The sequence below is a fragment of the Copidosoma floridanum genome, unplaced genomic scaffold (assembly GCF_036245765.1).
Source record: "Copidosoma floridanum isolate Cflo_tuat_1 unplaced genomic scaffold, Cflo_Japanese_pri ptg000028l, whole genome shotgun sequence".
In the NCBI taxonomy this organism is placed as follows: domain Eukaryota; kingdom Metazoa; phylum Arthropoda; class Insecta; order Hymenoptera; family Encyrtidae; genus Copidosoma; species Copidosoma floridanum.
The window spans coordinates 5,713,382-5,732,496 of record NW_028321905.1 but is presented as its reverse complement, the minus strand read 5'-3'; the positions used below and the strand labels follow the sequence as shown (position 1 = coordinate 5,732,496).

The window sequence follows — 19,115 nt, the reverse complement described above, 5'->3', positions numbered from 1 at the left end:
CCTTAACAAGGACGTTAAAGGCTCTGTAATTTTTGCAAAATTTTGACAAAACGACGGTAATAGTTTGCTAACCCTAAAAGTTGTCTAACATTCGATTAATACTTTGGTTTCGGAAATTTTTCAACAACTTCTATTTTTAAAAAATTTGGTTTAACATTGTAACTACCTATTTTATGTCCTATATGAATTACTTCGTGCATTAACAATTCACATTTGTCAAGTTGTAATTTTAAAATTGGATTCAAAAGCTTTTCAAGTAAATGAGTGATTTTTGTCAAATGATCTTTAAAAGTTTTTGAACATACAATGATGTCATCAAGGAATATAACGTTAAAATGTTACAGGTACATTGCATAGTCCAAATTGCATCCTTACATATTAATAATGACCGTTAGGTGTGCTAAAAGAAGTTTTATGTCCATCTGCAGGGTCAACTTCTATTTGATGGAATCCACTGGCTAGATCAAAAACGGAGAAATAATTTGAACCTCCGATTTGCTCTATTTGCTCTAATATTTCAGTAATTTTTAGTAGTGGATAAGCATCAAGGATGGTTTTTTCGTTTAGTTTACAGTAATCTCTTACTAATCTGTATCTTTTTGTTTCATCAGGTCCTTGTTTCTTGGGTACTATCCACAGGGCTACTGTAAGGGCTGTTTGGTTTTATGATTGTGTCGTTTGCTAATAATTTTTCTATTTGAGTTTTAATTTCTTGGTGTAATAATAAGGGGTAGCGGTATTGTTGGACATTTACAGGACGGTCGTCTGTTGTAGGTATTTTATGTGTCATAATAGAAGTATGAGGAGCCAGATCACCTGGAATGTAAGAAAAGTGAGCGTATTTTTCTACAATTTTTCTTATTTCTGATAAACTAGCTTTTGAGTGATAAAATCTTTTAAGCTTATCCATTATAAATTCAATGCGATCTTTTATATTGTTTAAATCGTTTTCTTCGAAGTCCGTGTCGAAAAAGTCTTCGGATTCCATGACATCAAAAGGCTCATGTTCTTGAGCAGGTATTTCTATTTTTGACGGCTCATTTCTTGTTTTTATAGCTATTGTATGACAGTGACCTTCTTTGCAATCTACTACCGCCTCGCCTATATACACTCCGGGTTCGGTAGCATTTCTACGAAGATAAGCACGGCCGATGATCTTATTTTTAGTCGATAATTTAATAGCTACTCTTGTTCTGGCTAGTGAATTATATTTTCTTTTTTTATTTACTTTAAATCCTTGAGAATAAAAATAAAAAGTATCGCGTCAAGGTGTTTGTATTTTATCTCCGTCGTAAAACGGAAAAATAAATTTTTCAAAAGTTGATTCAAAATTTTGTTTGGTTTTCAGTCTTAAGGATATTCCTTGTTTTATAATTAATTGTATATAGTTGATTTTATTATCTCGGTATAAAAAGGTATGGATTCAAGTGGTCTGTTTCTTACTATAAATGAATTTAATGTATTTAATCCATAATCGATTTAAGCGTTTGCTTGTGTAAAAAATTTATCTCCTAAAATACTTACATTATTTAGTGGCAACTCTGGACTCGTGACGTGAAATTTGCGACCTGTATCAAATAAATTTACCGTAAGAGTACCTAGAGTGTACATTCGCTGTGGAGCTTGTTCTTCTAATTCAATTGTATTATCACAATTAATTTCGATTCTGTTTTTTAATACGTTATAACTAATGTCATTGGACATACTTTTGCGCCTAAATCTAATTTAATAATTTCCGAATATTTTCAAAATGTTTCGCAACGTAACTTAACTGCTGGAAAATTTCCTATTGTTTTTGCTCGGAAGGTTCTGTAGATTTCATTGCCATTATTGATTTTGGACGCATGATCGCATTTAACCTCACAGTAACGTCCTCACGGCTAGTCTCCTTGCCGTTTTTGGAGAGTTAGGACGAGAGTTTCGGCATCGTTCTTGATTATCATTTTGATTTTTTTTTTAATTGTGGTATTGAAAAGGGGCTTGTTAATGGTAAGAATAGCCTGGAGTATGAGAACAGAAATTAAACATTTGTGGGTAGTAAGGTGAATGAAAGAGTGGTGGTTAAAAGTATAGAAATTTTTGGAAATTTGGAGGGTACTAATAGTAGTTAGGTTCATTATTCCAGGGTAATGGTGGTATACGGCATGGTGGCGGAGTACTTGATCGTCGTTGAGGTGCGTAGGTAAGTGCAGGATGTACAATTTTTCGACCATACTCGTCGAATTTTGGTTGAGTCATCTTGACATCATTTTTATCGTAGGTATGTTGGAAATAATTTCTATAGTGGTTCAATGGGCCATTAAAACTGACGTATTTTCTTTGGTGGCCAAACTCAGTAGGTATAGAAACAGAAATTTCGGTAACGTTCGGTACCGAAGATTCAGAAGTCGTAGAAGTAGAGGTCGAGTGTACGGCCTTGTAAACGTACTTGGCCTGATTGTACACTGGTGGGCAAGTGCGTTCAGTAAGTAAAGCAGCTTCAAAAGCTTCGTGAATATTTTTAGGTTTTAAAAGTGCTATACTTAATTTTCACGAGTCAGGAAACCGTTAGGAAACGTTTGTAGTACTAATTTTTTAAGTTGTGGTTTTTGTGTCGTCTTTATTTTGTCATTATTTCATTCAGTCAAATAGGCAGTCAAGGTAGTTTCTGTTAAAGAAATTATTCTATGATAAAAGTTTTAAAATGTTTCATTTTGTTTCATTGTAGTATTCAAAAGTTCTGCCATGTATTCATGATACAATTTGGTTGGTGAAAATTCTTGTTTTAGATATTTTTTTAACTGATCGATTCATGCAAAAGTAAAACTTATTAAATTTTCTTGACCTTTGCCTTTAAGTCTATAAATAACTGTGCGAAGGTACATATTTGGGAGTCCTAGGTTGAGACTCGAGGCAGCAGGTCAAAGCCAGCGAGGTTTTGCTCGTCCCGATAAATGTCAGGGTGCCGCACTGTGATGTTGCTTGGCAGCATGGGCCCTCGAGACGTATGGAGCACCTGAGAAGGCGATGCCGCTGCGAGTGCGTTATCCGGCGGGACCGGGGGGGGGGGCTGCTTGCCTCCAAGCTGACTTGACCCACGGCCGCGTGAACGCGCTAGCCCTAGACTTCGAGTTTCCACTATCATATGCCGACTCAATACCACACACGCAGAAAAAAAGTTTTTATTTGAGGTTATGTCACTCACCACTCTACGGACTGTCTCACTCTCGAGAGCATTTATTCGCACTCGAGGAGGGTAAAGTCACACATACACGAGGAAGAGTCACTGTCCGGGTCTGTATGTTGCTTCACTGTTCACTGTTCACTAATCGGGGTCACCACTTGGAGAGTCCTAGGTTGAGACTCAATACTTTGAGAGTTTCACGCGAATACGTGAGCGAGAATTTGTGTATTAAGGGTGTGCACACACAAGTATGTTTTATACGATTTTAATGCTGCAACGTCGAGCTAATGTACATAAATATGCACCAACGCGTGCGAGGGAGAAAGAGCTTGACTGAACTAGTCAAAGTCCTCTCTCAGCTACAGCGCTTGCTTGCAACGTTGGCACGCCGTCGCGTCGGCGGGCTGGATAAAGACGCTACACATAGATTCTTGAGCAGCTGTTATTATAAGTCCTCCATTTTCTACGTTTTGTGAAACATTTATCAACTGTTGTATGAGAGAGTAGTCCACTGATAAGTTTGCTACACTATTTTCAGAAATTTTTATTAATTTTTTTTTTTCTTTATTTACACATAATTTGTTTGAAACTTTTTTTTATTTTTTTTAACAAAACTAAAATTTGAAGAGCACACAAGGGATGCTAATTTGTTATGACAGGAATTGTTTGAAGTATGGCTTTTATTGATTTATTTTAGTGTCATTCATGGGTCTCTCAGGATTCAGCTCGTGAGCTTTTTTTTTTTTTTTTTTTTTTGTTGAGTAACAATGTTTATTTTTCTAATATGAGTAATTTTTATTCATATATTTTTTTCTGAAAACAACTTAATATAGTTTTTTTTCAATACAATTTACTCGGGTTACCTAAACAAGGTTCGGCGTTAATTATACTACTGATAAATAACTTACATCCATTACTGATTGTTGTTACAGCTGCTTTGGCCTAATGCTTCGTACAGTTTTTTCTAGTGGTTCCTTAAACTAACAAATGAATTTGTGGCCAGTAAGATTTGCGGTTTCTGCTTTCTCTGAAATGGCCGTAAATATTTTCGGGGAGCCTTTTCGTTGTCCTTCGCTCTTTAGTGTAGTCCAATACTATTGATGTTCTCGAAATACACTCGAGTTGCCTCAGCCAATACGTTATGCCTTACGTGTATAAGGTACTCACGAGTCGTGGGAGTCAAGAGTAGACTAAGACTTCAGAGGACAGGTGACAGACGTAAAAAAAAAACAATTTTTCCTCTTGATGGTGCGTTTTTAGAGCGTCAGAGAAGTAAAAGAGGCCTTTGGTAAAATTAGGTCGACCAATGAGCGATGTTCTTACAGACTGCGTCGACAGCAAAACAGTAGGCTTGCACGATGATATTTCATGTTATGATTTTATGTATCAGGAACCGAAAATGCAACATTACCAATCGCATCTTTCTGACACGTGCGATGGAGGTTTTTGGATCAGTGATGATGAAAGCTCGCATCAGCAATAAAAGAAGCGCCAAATACAAGTTGAGGTTGACGAATAAGTTTACAAGTTTTTTAATTAAATCTTTTGGGGATTTCACAATCAATTTTCAACATAATAACATAATGTGTTAAGTACAATTTTTGAATTAGTATACATTGTTAGAAATGGACAATTAATGTGCAAGTGAATTGTTTATTCTTACATACCATACGATTTATGCATTCATACATGTAACGCACAATTTTAATACATACATGCATTCTTACGAGGCTAGCCGTATTTTATGTCAGTATATTATGAAACATTCCCCTTAAGGCTATCACACACACACGCATACAAGGAGGACACACGTATGAGCTCCTCTTATCATATAAGCTTGCTGTATATACGCAATACGTCTTGAATCAATTTGACGGATGGATTGCGTTTTTACTTATAATATAATTAGTCTGTATCAACTAGAAATGAAACACAGCTATTGAAATAAATATTCCAGAGTTAGGTTTAGTAACGCAAAGTGGTAAAGTTTTTTGTAGTAACTATGCGCAAGTCAAAAATAATCTGGAAAATGATGGATGCATAAATACTGTATTGTATCTTAGTAAATATCACTTATTTTAGCTCTACGTATGTGATTCAAGTCTACTGATTTTCGCAATAAAACACTACTTAAAATATGTTGGTTGGCTTTTTAGTTCTACGATTGTTCTTTTCTCCATTCTTCTACCAAGTAAATTTTTGTATGCTGGACAACATTTTAAATAAATTTTTCTATTTTTATTAAATGCAAAATATAATTTTATTTTTTAATAGATATTTATCATGTACATCTTTGTTAAGACCCTCACGGGGCAAACTAGGACCCTTGAAGTTAAAGTCTCAGATACTATCGAAGACCTCCAGTTGAAAATTAATACTTAATTTACATTGTAATGAGAATGCCACTCTAAACAGTATCATGCCAGTGTTGTCATGACTGCAATAGAAGATAGGCATTACTGCGGCAAGTGCGATTACTCACTTGTCTTTAACCAGCTTGAAAGCAAAGAAATACGAAGTAATTAAACTGTTTTTTAATTTTTATTATGTAATAAATTTCCAGTTAAATAAAACTACTAATTTTTAATTTTCCTTCCATTTGATTTTCCAATATCTGATTCTATGACGTCCATTATTCAATTCAATAATTTTATATTTCTGGAATGCTTCTATATATCATTTTGCAATCATCATGCTGTTGTGACATCCCATGTCATATGCTTAATTTTTATAATTTGGAAGCACACAGTTTTGTTTTAAGACTACAAAACGAATGCTCAGCGAACTTCAAACATTGAGTTTTATACCTGCTTCTGCAATATAACCTACTTCTTATGAAATGAACTACCTTCGCAAAACTTAAACTACGCGTGCAATCCCCAAACAATCTAGTAAAGCGCTTAGCTCACAACATTAATTTACACTAGTATATCCAAGAATGTTACGTGGCTGTTCACCCTGCGATATTTTTATTTCTGGTTTTAATACTAAGATAACTTTTTTAGAAATCGTGAAATGAATGCTTATTCGCAATTGTGTTAATGACTCTTCTGTCTATTTAAGTGAAAAAAAATCAAATATTTATCCAAAAAAATTCTGAAGTAATTTCCAAACTATTTTAGTACTTGTATTGTTGTGTGTAAGACTGGAATTATTTTACTTCAACAGTATGTAAGCTTTTTCGCTGTTTAAGCAAATTTATTTAATTTTCTTCGGTTTTTGGTGTAGTCCTGAATAATTAGTATACTCAATAAATTAACTTGATAAAAACCACTAAAAATATTTTAAGATACTAACAAGAAAATCTGAAATCACTTTAAAACTTGTAAATCTAAATTTGTTTACATGTTGATCTTTTCCAAGTTTGATAAATAATCTATAGTTCAGTAAACACTTAATTATTTTTAAACGTATTACAGCAATATAAATTATCCAGCTGAAAGTACAATTTACTTCTTCATGCTCATCTGAAACTGCAAAATTTAAAACAATTAAAAACTAGACTTTAGTTTTTTTCATACAAATTTATTGTTTAACCTACCACTAATTTTAGGATTGACAGGCACTCTGAAATTGATGGTTAATAACTTTAAACTGTATAATCTAAGAAGTAATTCTGTAATAAACCAACAAGAGAAGTAGAAATATTACATACACTTCTTTCAATGACCATTGCACCACCCATGTACACAACATCGTTTCATAAAAGGTATACTTATATTTATGTACTGTCTACCATGAAAGTATAACTTTATACTTGGGTACGCAAGCACCCACTATTAACTAGTTCTTTGAAACATTGATATCCCGTTAGAAATTAAAAAAAAAAAAAAAAAAGTGCCTAGAACATCAAACGCATTCTACGCGATTACGCAGCCTAATTCTTTTATTTTTAAAAACTTACTGTCGAACAATAAACTTACATTTTTTGAAAGTCTTATTACCTAATCAAAGAAGTGAATAACAAAGGGCGATAAGATGACGCACGTCAAGGGCGTTAATATAGCATAGCTCTTTCACTTTTTATTTCTATTGTGTTTTTAAAACATATTACAATCAATAAATTACAACCATGAGAGTACAGAATATTCACTTATCGAAGAGGAAAAGGGGGGTTTACTCCAAAAAAATAAAATAAAATAAAATGCCAACCAAGATATTTTGACAGAACGTGATTCCTCTTTCCTTAAGTATTAATATTGAAAACAACCTGCAACAGCTCAGCTAGATGTTAGATTTTCGATTTAATATGAATACATACGAATATTAAAACAAAATTATGTCAAAATATCTCGTTTGGAATTTTGTTTGTAACATCCCTTCAACCGATTCTTTGAAGCCAATCAATTCTTATAAAAAAAAAATAAAAAAAAAAAAAAAACTTACAAACAAACAAAAAACAGTTTGCAAATAGATACTAACTCCAGACCTCTAGCATATTATCTGAGGCCGAGGCCGAGGCCTTTACTCACTCTGCCATGAGCGGTCCCAATGTAGGAAATTCCATTACTTCTTCTTATGCTGTGGTTTATAACTTATTTTTAGTGTAAATTTTTATTTACTGCTTATTAATAAATTTTTATGTACTGTTTATCAATAAATTTGACTGGATTATAAATGACAGTAATAAAAAATAATTTCTTTAGCAAACTGAATTTTTTAGTTGAAAATTTTTTTTTTGAAAACTTAGAGATCAGTATATTTTAGCTTTTTCACTTATTTCCTAAATGGTAATGAACATTTACCATTACCGATCGTCTCCAGGGTCGGATAAGTACCGTCGTCTCCAGGGCTATTTTGCTGCCCGAGAGACCTGCGAAGACCTTATGAATTTACGAATATGTACTTTTATCAGTGAACATTTTAGATTAGAAAAGCAAATATTTGATTATTTTTACATTTTTTTATTCATTAACATTGAAACACAGAACAATAATATAGATAACAATAATACAAAGACGGGTTAAGATGGAGTTTGAATAAACGTAATTGGAAGAACCCAGGAAACTGGAAAAAAACTCCTGTTTACAAAGAAGAAATTTCTAAGAAACGATGAGAAAATAATACTAATTCTAATGTTAATTTATTATTTTCTACAAGAGCAAAATATTAATAAAAGCAATGAAAAATGCTTACCTATATAAGTACAATAAAAAGAGAGCAAGCGCGACAGTAGACGATCAATATCACTCTCTTTCTCACTTACTCTTACAGGTACTGCCAAAATAAAAAAATGCCAAATTTTTTTTTCTCAACATTTTGAGCTGTCGGAACAAAATAAAAAGTGCTTATCGATACAAAACTTTTCGCCCTACACGCTGATATTTTCATATTTTCTGTTTATCAAACTATTTTAAGACATAAGCAAAACGAACTTTAAAACACGATTTTAGCATTATGAGAGCACTTAAAAATAGTTTTAACTATTTCATTTTAAATCAACGGGCTGAATTACATATAATATAAAAAATGCTTAATTATCGTTCAATTTTCTAATTTAGAAGACTCTCAGTTGCATATAATTTTATAATTTTATAGAAGTACAACTTTGTCCTTGAGTACTTAATCACCCACGGTCCAATAGTTTATTTATTTTTATTCAAAATTTATTTTAATTATACATAATTGAATACCTACTCAAGCTAAAAATAGCATTGTTTACCTGTGTGATACACGTTTTGCTGCTATTACGTCAGTATGTAGCAGGGAGGTAGGTAGGTAGGAAGGCACCTACGCCAAGCACGGTGGGTTTTTAAAGTTTTATAAGGTACACAGATATTTACGAATAGCTAGACTACATTGTAAGTTTTTAGTTAAATGTAGATATTACAATTTGTTACCTAATCATATTCAAAATAGATTACCGTCTTTTCAAAATCTTGCATTTAAGAGTAGATACGCAAATCATAAAAATAAAGAAATTATTGCTAGATTCAGTAAATCGATCCTAAATATTGAAATATCTGATTCCAATACACATAAAAGATTTTTAATAAACTCAATATCAATAATTGAAAAAACATTATTACATATGAATATCGATCATAACATCATATTACATTTTGAAAACTTTGTATTTTTCAAACTAAAAATTAAATTGCAAGCTTTAGAACGAAAACTTGAAAAGAAATGACATAAAAAAAATTTATATGACATAAAGTATAATAGTTTTAAAAGTCCTTCTTCGGACACACGCGTTGACGATACGTCTGAGGGTCAACGATCGTTTAACCAAACAGCGTCTCCCACTCCTGTAGCCAACAACAGCAACGATTCAAAGTGGCTGTTCAATCTTTCTAATGTTACTATACCAAAAGAAGTCCATAATATTCTGAAAATGGGAGAGACTTTTAATTTTACGACTAATATTAATACACACTCAAAGTTTGAATTTTTTAAATTATTAGAATCTAGCTTACATTTCGTACCTATTGTTACTGATAAAATTAGAACGAATTTCTCAAAAATGTTTGACAAATTTTTGAAATCTACAAAAGCACAGAAATTTCATAATCAAACAATAATAAATGATATTAACAAAACTGCTTTATTTTTGAAACACAACAAAGAGTTATTAGTAACTAAAGTAGATAAAGGTAATGCCACTGTTGTTCTAGACAGGAGTGAATATATTAATAGTGTAGAAGAACAGCTAAATAACGATAAATATTATACAGAGTTTTCAAAAAATTCATTGAATGAACTGACTAAATCTGTAACTACTTTTGTAAAGCGTTGGTGCGACTTGGGAATTTTTGAGGATTGCGAATTCAACATACGATTGTCCGAAATAAGCAAAAATGATTTATCGAAGTGTTATAGTTTGGTTAAGGTACACAAGGCTGGAAATCCCATACGTATTATAGTTTCTGCTTTTAATTCTTCTACTTATAATTTATCAAAATTTTTTACAAAATTTTTAAATGATAACATTCCAAAATCGAATTCATACATAAAAAACAGTTTTCATATAAAAGAAAAATTGAATTCTTTTATAATACCACAACATCACACAATAATTAGTTTAGATGTTGTTAGCTTATTTACAAACGCAAGTGAAAATATTATTTTACAATCTATAAGAATTAACTGGAAGTATTTAAGTAATAAAATAAATCTTTCTTGTCAAGAGTTTTGTGAAGGCGTTAGCTTAATTCTGAATTCTACCGTATTTCAATTTAATAATAAATTCTACAAACAAATTTTTGGATCAGCTATGGAAAGTCCAGTGAGTCCAGTCTTGTGTGACCTAGCGTTGAGATGTCTGGAGGAGGATTGCCTCAAAAAACTGAGTTTTTTTGTTCCTTTTTATGTACGTTATGTCAACGATATCTTGATTTGCATGCCGAAAAATTCCATCGAGGAAACATTAACAGTTTTTAATAATTATGACAGACACTTGCAGTTCACCGTTGAGACCTCCGTTGATAATGAGATCAGTTTTCTACATTTAAGACTCATATTTGAAAGTGATGGTTCCATAATAACCAACTGGTACAGAAAATCAACCCACTCTAAACGTTATTTAAATTATAACTCCCATCACCCCTTATCGCAGAAAATAGCCATTGTTTATACCCTAGTCGATTATAGTATCAAATTATCGGATAGCAAATTTCATAAGGAAAATTTAGACATTTCAAAAAAATTTTTATTGAATAATCAATATCCGTTAAATTTTATTAACAAATGTATCAAAAAAAGACTGACAATATTGTCTATAAATACACCTTTAAATCGAGTAGTCTCTAACAATAGGGGTCTCATGATATTACCTTACTTCCAAGGCTTTGACTCTTTAATTAAGAGATATTTATATAAAAATAATATTAACGTAATTTTTAAATGTATTGACAAGTTCTCGAAATTTATTCGGTTAGGCAAAGATCGAACGAAACACACAGATAGATGTAACGCTGTTTATAGAATTGTATGTCATGATTGCGATAGTTGCTACATAGGTCAATCCTCCAGGCGCTTGAAAACTAGAATAAATGAACACATGAATGATTGTAAGCATCGCAGGGATAAGTCTGCATTGGTTGACCATATTGCTAAAACGAATCATTCTTTTAATTTTGATGAAGTAAAAATTCTTGACACGGAAAGTAATAGGTTCAAGCGACTTTTCTCAGAGATGTTATACATACATAGTTACCGAAATAGTATAAACAGAATGCATGACACACAAAATTTGAAATTATGTTACAAAAATTTTATAACCGAACGTACATAGAGCAACAGATTTACTGTAATTTAAATAAGCGAGTTCGTTGACTTGTACTGGGGAGGGGTGGCTGTAGCGTTGTGTGACTTAAATATACTCATGTACAGTGACACACTTACACTGACCGATAGTATATAAGCACGATCGGGACTTACGAAGTGCGTATTTTTCGATCTATCATCTATCGTGATACCTATAGTCGCTATTGTCGTGGCTATGTGAGTGTTCATTATTGTGCAATTTTCTTATAAAGTATTGTTGACTTGAAATATTATTGTTTTATATTTTTATATTTTCACAATTGTTATTTAGAAAGTTGTACCTGATGAGGGCCTTGTAACGTGGGTTACTGTACGAGCCGAAACGTTGTTCACAGCAATAAACGATTTTGATAGCATCACCAAGTAAGTCATTATTTCTTTATAATAATTATCTGCTATCACGAGAGCCACTGACAAACCAAAACCTTATTTTGTTTAAGAATAACAAAGTTTAATTTGTTTGCAGATTGAGCACATGTGCCGTAAGCAAGGCAACTAAGTGTTAGTCGCCAATAGCAAAGTAACAAATACATGGTGAAACAGCGTCTGCTTAAAAATTTAACTTTTTTTTCTTTATTTTTTTTTTTCAACAACACTGTGTTACGATGCACTTTTTTTATACAGTTAACCCATCTTCTCACTTTTTATTTAGCAAATTTAGCTTAGTAATGTTTTCTTTTCATTTAATTATATAAATTTTAAGATTACTTAGAGTCAAAGCAACCACTTGTTTGTTTACTTTACTTCGTAATTTGCTGCTACTTTAAGCAAGTATTAACACAATGTATGATTGGCAAATCCTCACTTTGTTAAAGACCAACAAAACGTAATTTTTTTTAACGATCAAGCAGGTTTGCTGTAAGCAGGGTTACTAAATCTAAATTACTATTCGGAAAGTAACAAACACATAGCGAAATACAACAGCGTTTACTTAAGAGAGTTGGAGCGCGATTCACTGAACGATTAATACGTTTGAAAGAAAATATATGTTATAAAGAAACACTGCATAGATTAAGTCACGAAATTTGAAGAAAATCAGGTCTTCAGATTTTGAGAGAACAATTCATAAAGTTTTTCTTTTTCGTCATCTTTAACATGGGCACAAAATTAAATTGTCACAAAAATTTTTAAGAAATACCAATACGCTTGACATAGCAGTTAGAATGTTTTATAAAACTAATATGTTATTTATGACAACTTCATTGATACACTTAAAAAATTTTAACGAAATCGCATCTGCAATAATGAAGATATTTGCACAAATATGAACAAATTTGTTTCCAGCTTGTATGTTGCATTCATACGGAAGACAAGAACGTACTAAGAACACTGTCTGCCGTCAACTCGACTTTCTACGTGGCACTATGGCTTTCTAAAAAATTACTTCTAGAAAGCGTTGAACTCAAAATAATGATCTAAAACTTGGTATAAACCTTTTTATGGCGTGATACTTTAATGATATACCATAATAATCTTAACTTTCGAAAATTCATAGCACACTTTCATTGAAAGAAGATGACTAAAGAAGCCGTTTATTCTCTATTATTTATCTCCTATGAAAAAAGTATTTATAATATTTGATTTATACCAAAAGAAATTTTATACTTTGCAAAACGTTCTGTAACTTTTTAAAGCATATTATTAATACACTAACGAGTACTGGCAAGTTCAACTCAAATGCATTGTCCGTAATCGAAAAAGCAGACGTTTTTGACTTGGTTAGTACAACAGACGTTATCACGGCGCCTTATGCACATATACATGCTCCCCTTCATTTCTCTACGGAAGCCACCCAACGCCGATGGAAAAACCATCGATATTCGATGCACTTTTTTGTACAGTTTGCCTATCTTTTCGCATTTTATTTAGTGAATTCAATTAAATTACCATTTCCTTGAATTTAATTACTTAACATTTAAGATAGTTGAGAATCTAAGCAAACAGTTGCTTCGTTTACTTCACTACATGTTTCATTGCCACTCTGCACAGGTATGTATGCGACGTCCGATCATGTACGCTATCAATAAATCCTAATTTTTTTTGAAGAATAACAAAACATTTTTTTTGTGACTGAGCACGTGCACTTTAAGCAGGGCCACTGAATGTTAATTATCAGTAGCAAAGTAAAAAATACATGGTGGAACAGCGTACGCTTTAAGGATTTTTTTTTTTTTTTAATGTAAAAGAAACGAGACCTAATGTACTTCCTCATGTAAAATTTTACCTACTTTCCCGCTTTTTTTTAAAGCAGGTTTGGCAAAATGAGCTTTTTCTTATTTTACTTTCTTTAAATTTAAAATAATTTAAGGCCTAAGTAAACACTTTCTTCGATTCCTTTGTTGCATTTTCGCTATTGCATAAAGTAGGTATGTACGTAGCGCATAATCATGGGCGCTATCAGTAAATCCTTATTTGATTAAAAAATAAGAATACGTAATTTTTTTTGGTGGATTAAGCACACGCGCTCCAAGCAGGACTACTAAATGTGAGCCACCAATTGTTAAGTAACGAATACGTGGCGGAAAAGCGTCCTCTTAAAGGATTCTAAGCAAACTTTCTTAACTATCCACTTGTCTAAAAAGGTGTCGTCAAGATGACTCCTGATAAAAGCTGTAAAATGGGCTGAGCCTTTATTATGCTTGTAAATAAGTCATAGTTGTGTCACGAGCGACACGTTTTCCAATAGTCACGGCATCCGGTTTTGTAAAAAATCTAAAAATCTAAATACGCTGGACCATTGAGAAGACGAGGCAAAAATACGGGACCAATCTACAAATTAACCATCGTTCTATAGCGTTACAGACTTAATTGATGATAAATTACGTACTTATAACGGAATTCATTAATAACACTTACCAATTTCATTATTTCATTCTAACAAAATTTTCAGTAAATTATTTTTTCTCGTAGTATAGAAACTTGCAAAATAAAACTTTGGACGTATTTGAATGCTTTTAAAATATTTTTGTTGTACAAGTAATCATTTAATGATCCTGTTTCTATACTTTCTTATACTTTTCAGATAATAATACTACAATGCTATTAAAAAATAGCTTCAAAATACTTTATATCATTTTGTAAAATCACACACATATACTTATCCACAGAATTAAAATTTTCTTTAGACACTACAAAGATTTTCATGTAAGAAATAATACAACAAATATTAAAGAACTCACGACTTCATTTTAAATGATTCCTGACTCAACATTGATACTCCTGCGAAACTGAAAATTCATCACCCGCGTAAGGCGAGAATTTTCAAGAGACCAATTTTGTAATTATGTTGATTGAGTGTGCCGTTCCTCGTAAATGTGCACTCATCGGTCCACAAAATCGGCATTAACACGTACTTGAGCTAATAAACTACCACAGGAATAAACACGGTTCTAATGATCACGAAGAAGCAACGCTGGCACACGCCAAAAATGGTACGAGTGCTTCTTAGTATTTACAATAACGCCGTGCACTCTGCTGGGCATAACGTTTCACCAGTGTCCTAGAGCGCGAAATAATGTTTGAAGATCATTCTAAAAGATTTTCTCAATCCACTTTTCTATTTCTGGCACTAAAATCTTACCTAGATGTTCACCATCCCCTTAAAAAGGTGGAACCTAACTTGTTTCCATAAAATGACGGCGACTAGCACCAATCGTCTCTGGATCTAGCTGATTACCGTTAGGCCAAGGAACACGATATTGGTAAGCATCTTCCACAATATTTCCACCAGCAAGATAAAAAAATGCACTATCTGCGCATATTACTCAAATGTGCAGTTCTGCCAAGCACTATCCATTATGATACTCACAAACAGACACAACCAACCACAGAAGCCTCCTTACACAAAGTAATGAACACGCGGACAAATCTTTTTGTTGGAAACAAGTTAGCCTGACCTACAATGACATAAATGCCTACGCGTAACATATGCTTAAATGAGTCATTTAGTGTACCAAGCAATACAAAAATTGATAAAAGATGAATTTGAATGCAAGATCAACGTATCTTGTATCAAACACATTACCAAAGTTACCAAATTACATTCTTGCTTCAAATACATAAACTGAAACTATAATAAATTTCTTTTTTATTTAGAATCTTTCACTCATTTTTTTATATGTCAAGAACAAAACCTTACTGTGTTACAATAAAATGAACAAAAACGAAAATTCTAGTTTAAAATAATTTGTTAAATATTTGGATAACACAAGAAAACAATCGCGACACATCGACACGCTTTCCGCACGCGATGCTCCAACACATTTCATACTAATGTTGAAATACAAGATCTCAATGTTTTTTTACATCGAAAAAAAAATTAAATCCTTTTAGCGGACGCTATTCTAAGTTGTAAAAGTTACTTTGCTTTCCTGACATGAGAATTTATTGACAGCACGTATTATTGCACGTGGAATATTAACCAACCTATAGTAGCAGCAAAACACGCAGGAAAAACTGGGCTGGTGTCCGTATCAATTCTAATATGTCTTAAATTTTAAGTATTAATAAAAAGTAAAGCTAATTTTTTCAATTCACTAAGTAAAAAGCGAGAAGGTATGCAAAACGTATCAGAAGGAAGCACATCGAATTTCGATGGTTTTTCACATTGAAAAGAAAAAAAAAAAATTTCAGTCGGACGCTGTTCCACTGGGTAGCCAATTTTTTCTAAGAGTTAATTGCACTCTACAGTTAAACTAAATATGCACGTGCTCAAAATAAAAGAAAAATTACAAGTTCTTATTCTTGCATGAAATTAGAATTTCTCAATCGCACTTATAATCGCAGGTGACGTATCTACTTACCTCATTTTCAATACGTTTATTTCATGCACAAGTTAAATGTACAGTATGGCGAATATTAATCTCTGGCTCTTGAGAGTCTTAGGTACTCGACACACGCGATGCTAGTGTATTCGGATGTTTTTTTTTTTTTTTACTTGTGGTTACATAAAATTAATATAACAACTGCAGACACTTACGATTAAAATTCGTTTTAAAAAAGTTGAGAAGTTACACAAAACCAATGCAATTTACGTAAGCTATAATCTTGTAGTTTCGTATTTGTAATTCACTGATTATGAAATGTACTGTAAATATGATAGAAATTAAAAAGTAAAAGGGCTGTAGTATATCAACGTCCTCAACGCGCGTAATGTCATCAGCCCTTTTATTATTTTGATTATTAGGTAAAATATTATGAAAGTTTCAATTTTATTGTTTGAAAGTAAGTTTTTTTTAATTAAAAGACTAATGCGCGCAACGCATTCAATTTTCACGGCTTGTTCTTTGAAACATTTCTGATATGATACTAATATTTCAAAAAAAAAAATTTTAATCCAATTCTTTCTTAGTCAAACTTAAAGAATGAGAGAGCAGCACTGAATACACGCACTCGACGCCTGTGATCTTATTGTCTTTACTGAGTTTTTTCTAACTAGGTGATAAAGTTTAAGAAAAATTTAAATCTTGTCTTTTTAAAGTAAATTTTTAAACGTAACAGAGTTGGCCTCAATAAATGTGCTCGATGTACACACTCTGTTTGCCTTGTTTGTTTCAACTTTCTGGTATGGTACGAATGTTTCGAGAAAAGTTAAAAATAATTAAATGCTAAAAGTTAAAGAGTTGCGCTGAGTACAAGCGCTAAACGCAAGAGACTTTCTTGTATCCTAGGATATTTTTTTTTTTATGATTAAGTGATAGAGTTTTGAAAATGTTTAAATCCTGTGCATTTAAATTAAATTTTTAAAACTGAAAGAGTTGCGACTATAAGAGCTGCACTATATAAATGCCAGCTATGTGCGTAATTTACTTGACGTCTCTAATTAATTCTTTTGATTAGGTACTAAAGTTAAGAAAAAATTGGAATCCTTTTGTTTGAAATTAGGTTTTCAAAATTTTCCACAATGATAGCAGTAATAGGGAAATTTGAAGCTGCTTACAAAGACCCATACAAATATTGATCAAATAATTAGTTTTTTTACGTTCCTACTAAGAAATGAAACTAATTATTTAAGAGGGACTTTCTATGGTAATAAATAATGTACGTATTTTACACAGGATCGAAAGGATAACGCGACAATAAATAAAAATTATAAAAAGTTGTCATCAGCCTTGATCGTATAATTTTGTCATCCCCCAAACGTTTTCTCAACCAACTCTTACACCCAATGTTTATAATTTGAAAAAGATATCACCCCTTCCCCCAATCCGAATAGTTACTACTGCCAAATAAAGTTAACTCCTTACCTACATCCCAATGAAAACAAAGACATTAACTCTATTATAAAATTAGTTATTTGCATTCTACTCCACTCTGATTTGAACTGAAAAAACATTATCTCTCAAACAACTAACCCACCCATCTTCAACCTTAACAATAATATGAATGCCAGTACACCCACTATAGTGTCTTTTCTCAATTTTTAGGGGGGGGGGGCACAAAAGGTACATGGATTGATACAATCTAGTCGTCCCATATTTTTAAGTATTTATTTATAAAATAATTGAGCAAAGAGTAAATCAACACTACCTAAAAATCTTTTAAAAAATTATGAATTTAAAGACCACGCACCATCATGGTAAGCTTAATAAGCTAGACAAACACTAAAGCGCAAATGTAAGAAATGAGATAAATCCTTTAGAGAAACAGTGCCAAGAGAGTATAACATAGAACGATAAATTATTTAGAGCAGTACAAAAAGTGCTCAGAGGCAACTAAATACGATCAAAGTTAAGTGAGTTCTAACTTATTGAAAAAATAATATAAAGATAATTTGTATTGACAAAGATATATGGAAACAAGCGTATTATTACTTGAACTGGTGAGCGTACTCTTGTTAACAAACCTGTGACTTTAAACCATCCCTTGGAACAACAAGTAAAGTGACCTAGCTTTAAATGAAAGGAATAAACGTCTATAGAAACAAAGAAAGTGTACCATGAACTTCCTTACGACAAGAAGCTTACATACGTTAGGCAAATTACCTTGGGAGACAATCAAGGCATACAATACCCCAGAAATCTTAAGTACGACTTCTACCATAATCAGAAGATACGTACAGTGTTACCACAAACTAGCTGATTCAGTAAAATTAGTTGTGATCAGGAACACTTCAAGATAAATTTTTGCCAGTAACCTTACAACCATAAAATAATATATTTCGAATTCTGTGTTATAAACTGTAATATTACATTTAGTAACAGCATAAAACACATAAAATATTTCAAGAAGTTTTCTTATTGTAAACTCAATTGAATGAATTGTAATTCTTTTAAAAGATAGAAAAAATCGTGTGTTCATTTATAGGTTTTCTATTTCTTATCATAAGAGAAACATGGGTAATAGGTTTATTGGGATGGATGATGGGTACGTGTAATAAGTTTTGCGTTATTAAAATATCCAGTACGTTGGCTATTAAACGCAATATAACAATAAAAAAAGACGCAACAACGTTTTCATATTTTATTTTCATTAATCTTATTATATTTTCATCTTTATCATTAAATAGAAGAGTATAATACTTAAGACCCTAAAAAATATTTTTCTTATTCAAATAAAAAAGTATGATTAATTTCTTTACTAAAGCTCTAGTCTGCTCATAATAAGGTTAGGGATATTGGAATGATTTTTGAAAACTGAGTCATTACAAGTACTGGGATTTTTTCAGAACTGTTAATGTATTTTT

At 32.1% G+C, this 19,115-nt stretch overlaps 1 protein-coding gene across 1 annotated transcript in view; it reads right to left on the bottom strand.

The window, feature by feature from the left end:
* nmo (serine/threonine-protein kinase nemo) overlaps window positions 1-19,115 on the bottom strand; it is a 497,113-nt gene that overhangs the window by 255,015 nt on the left and 222,983 nt on the right. The gene's annotated exons all lie outside the window — the stretch shown is intronic.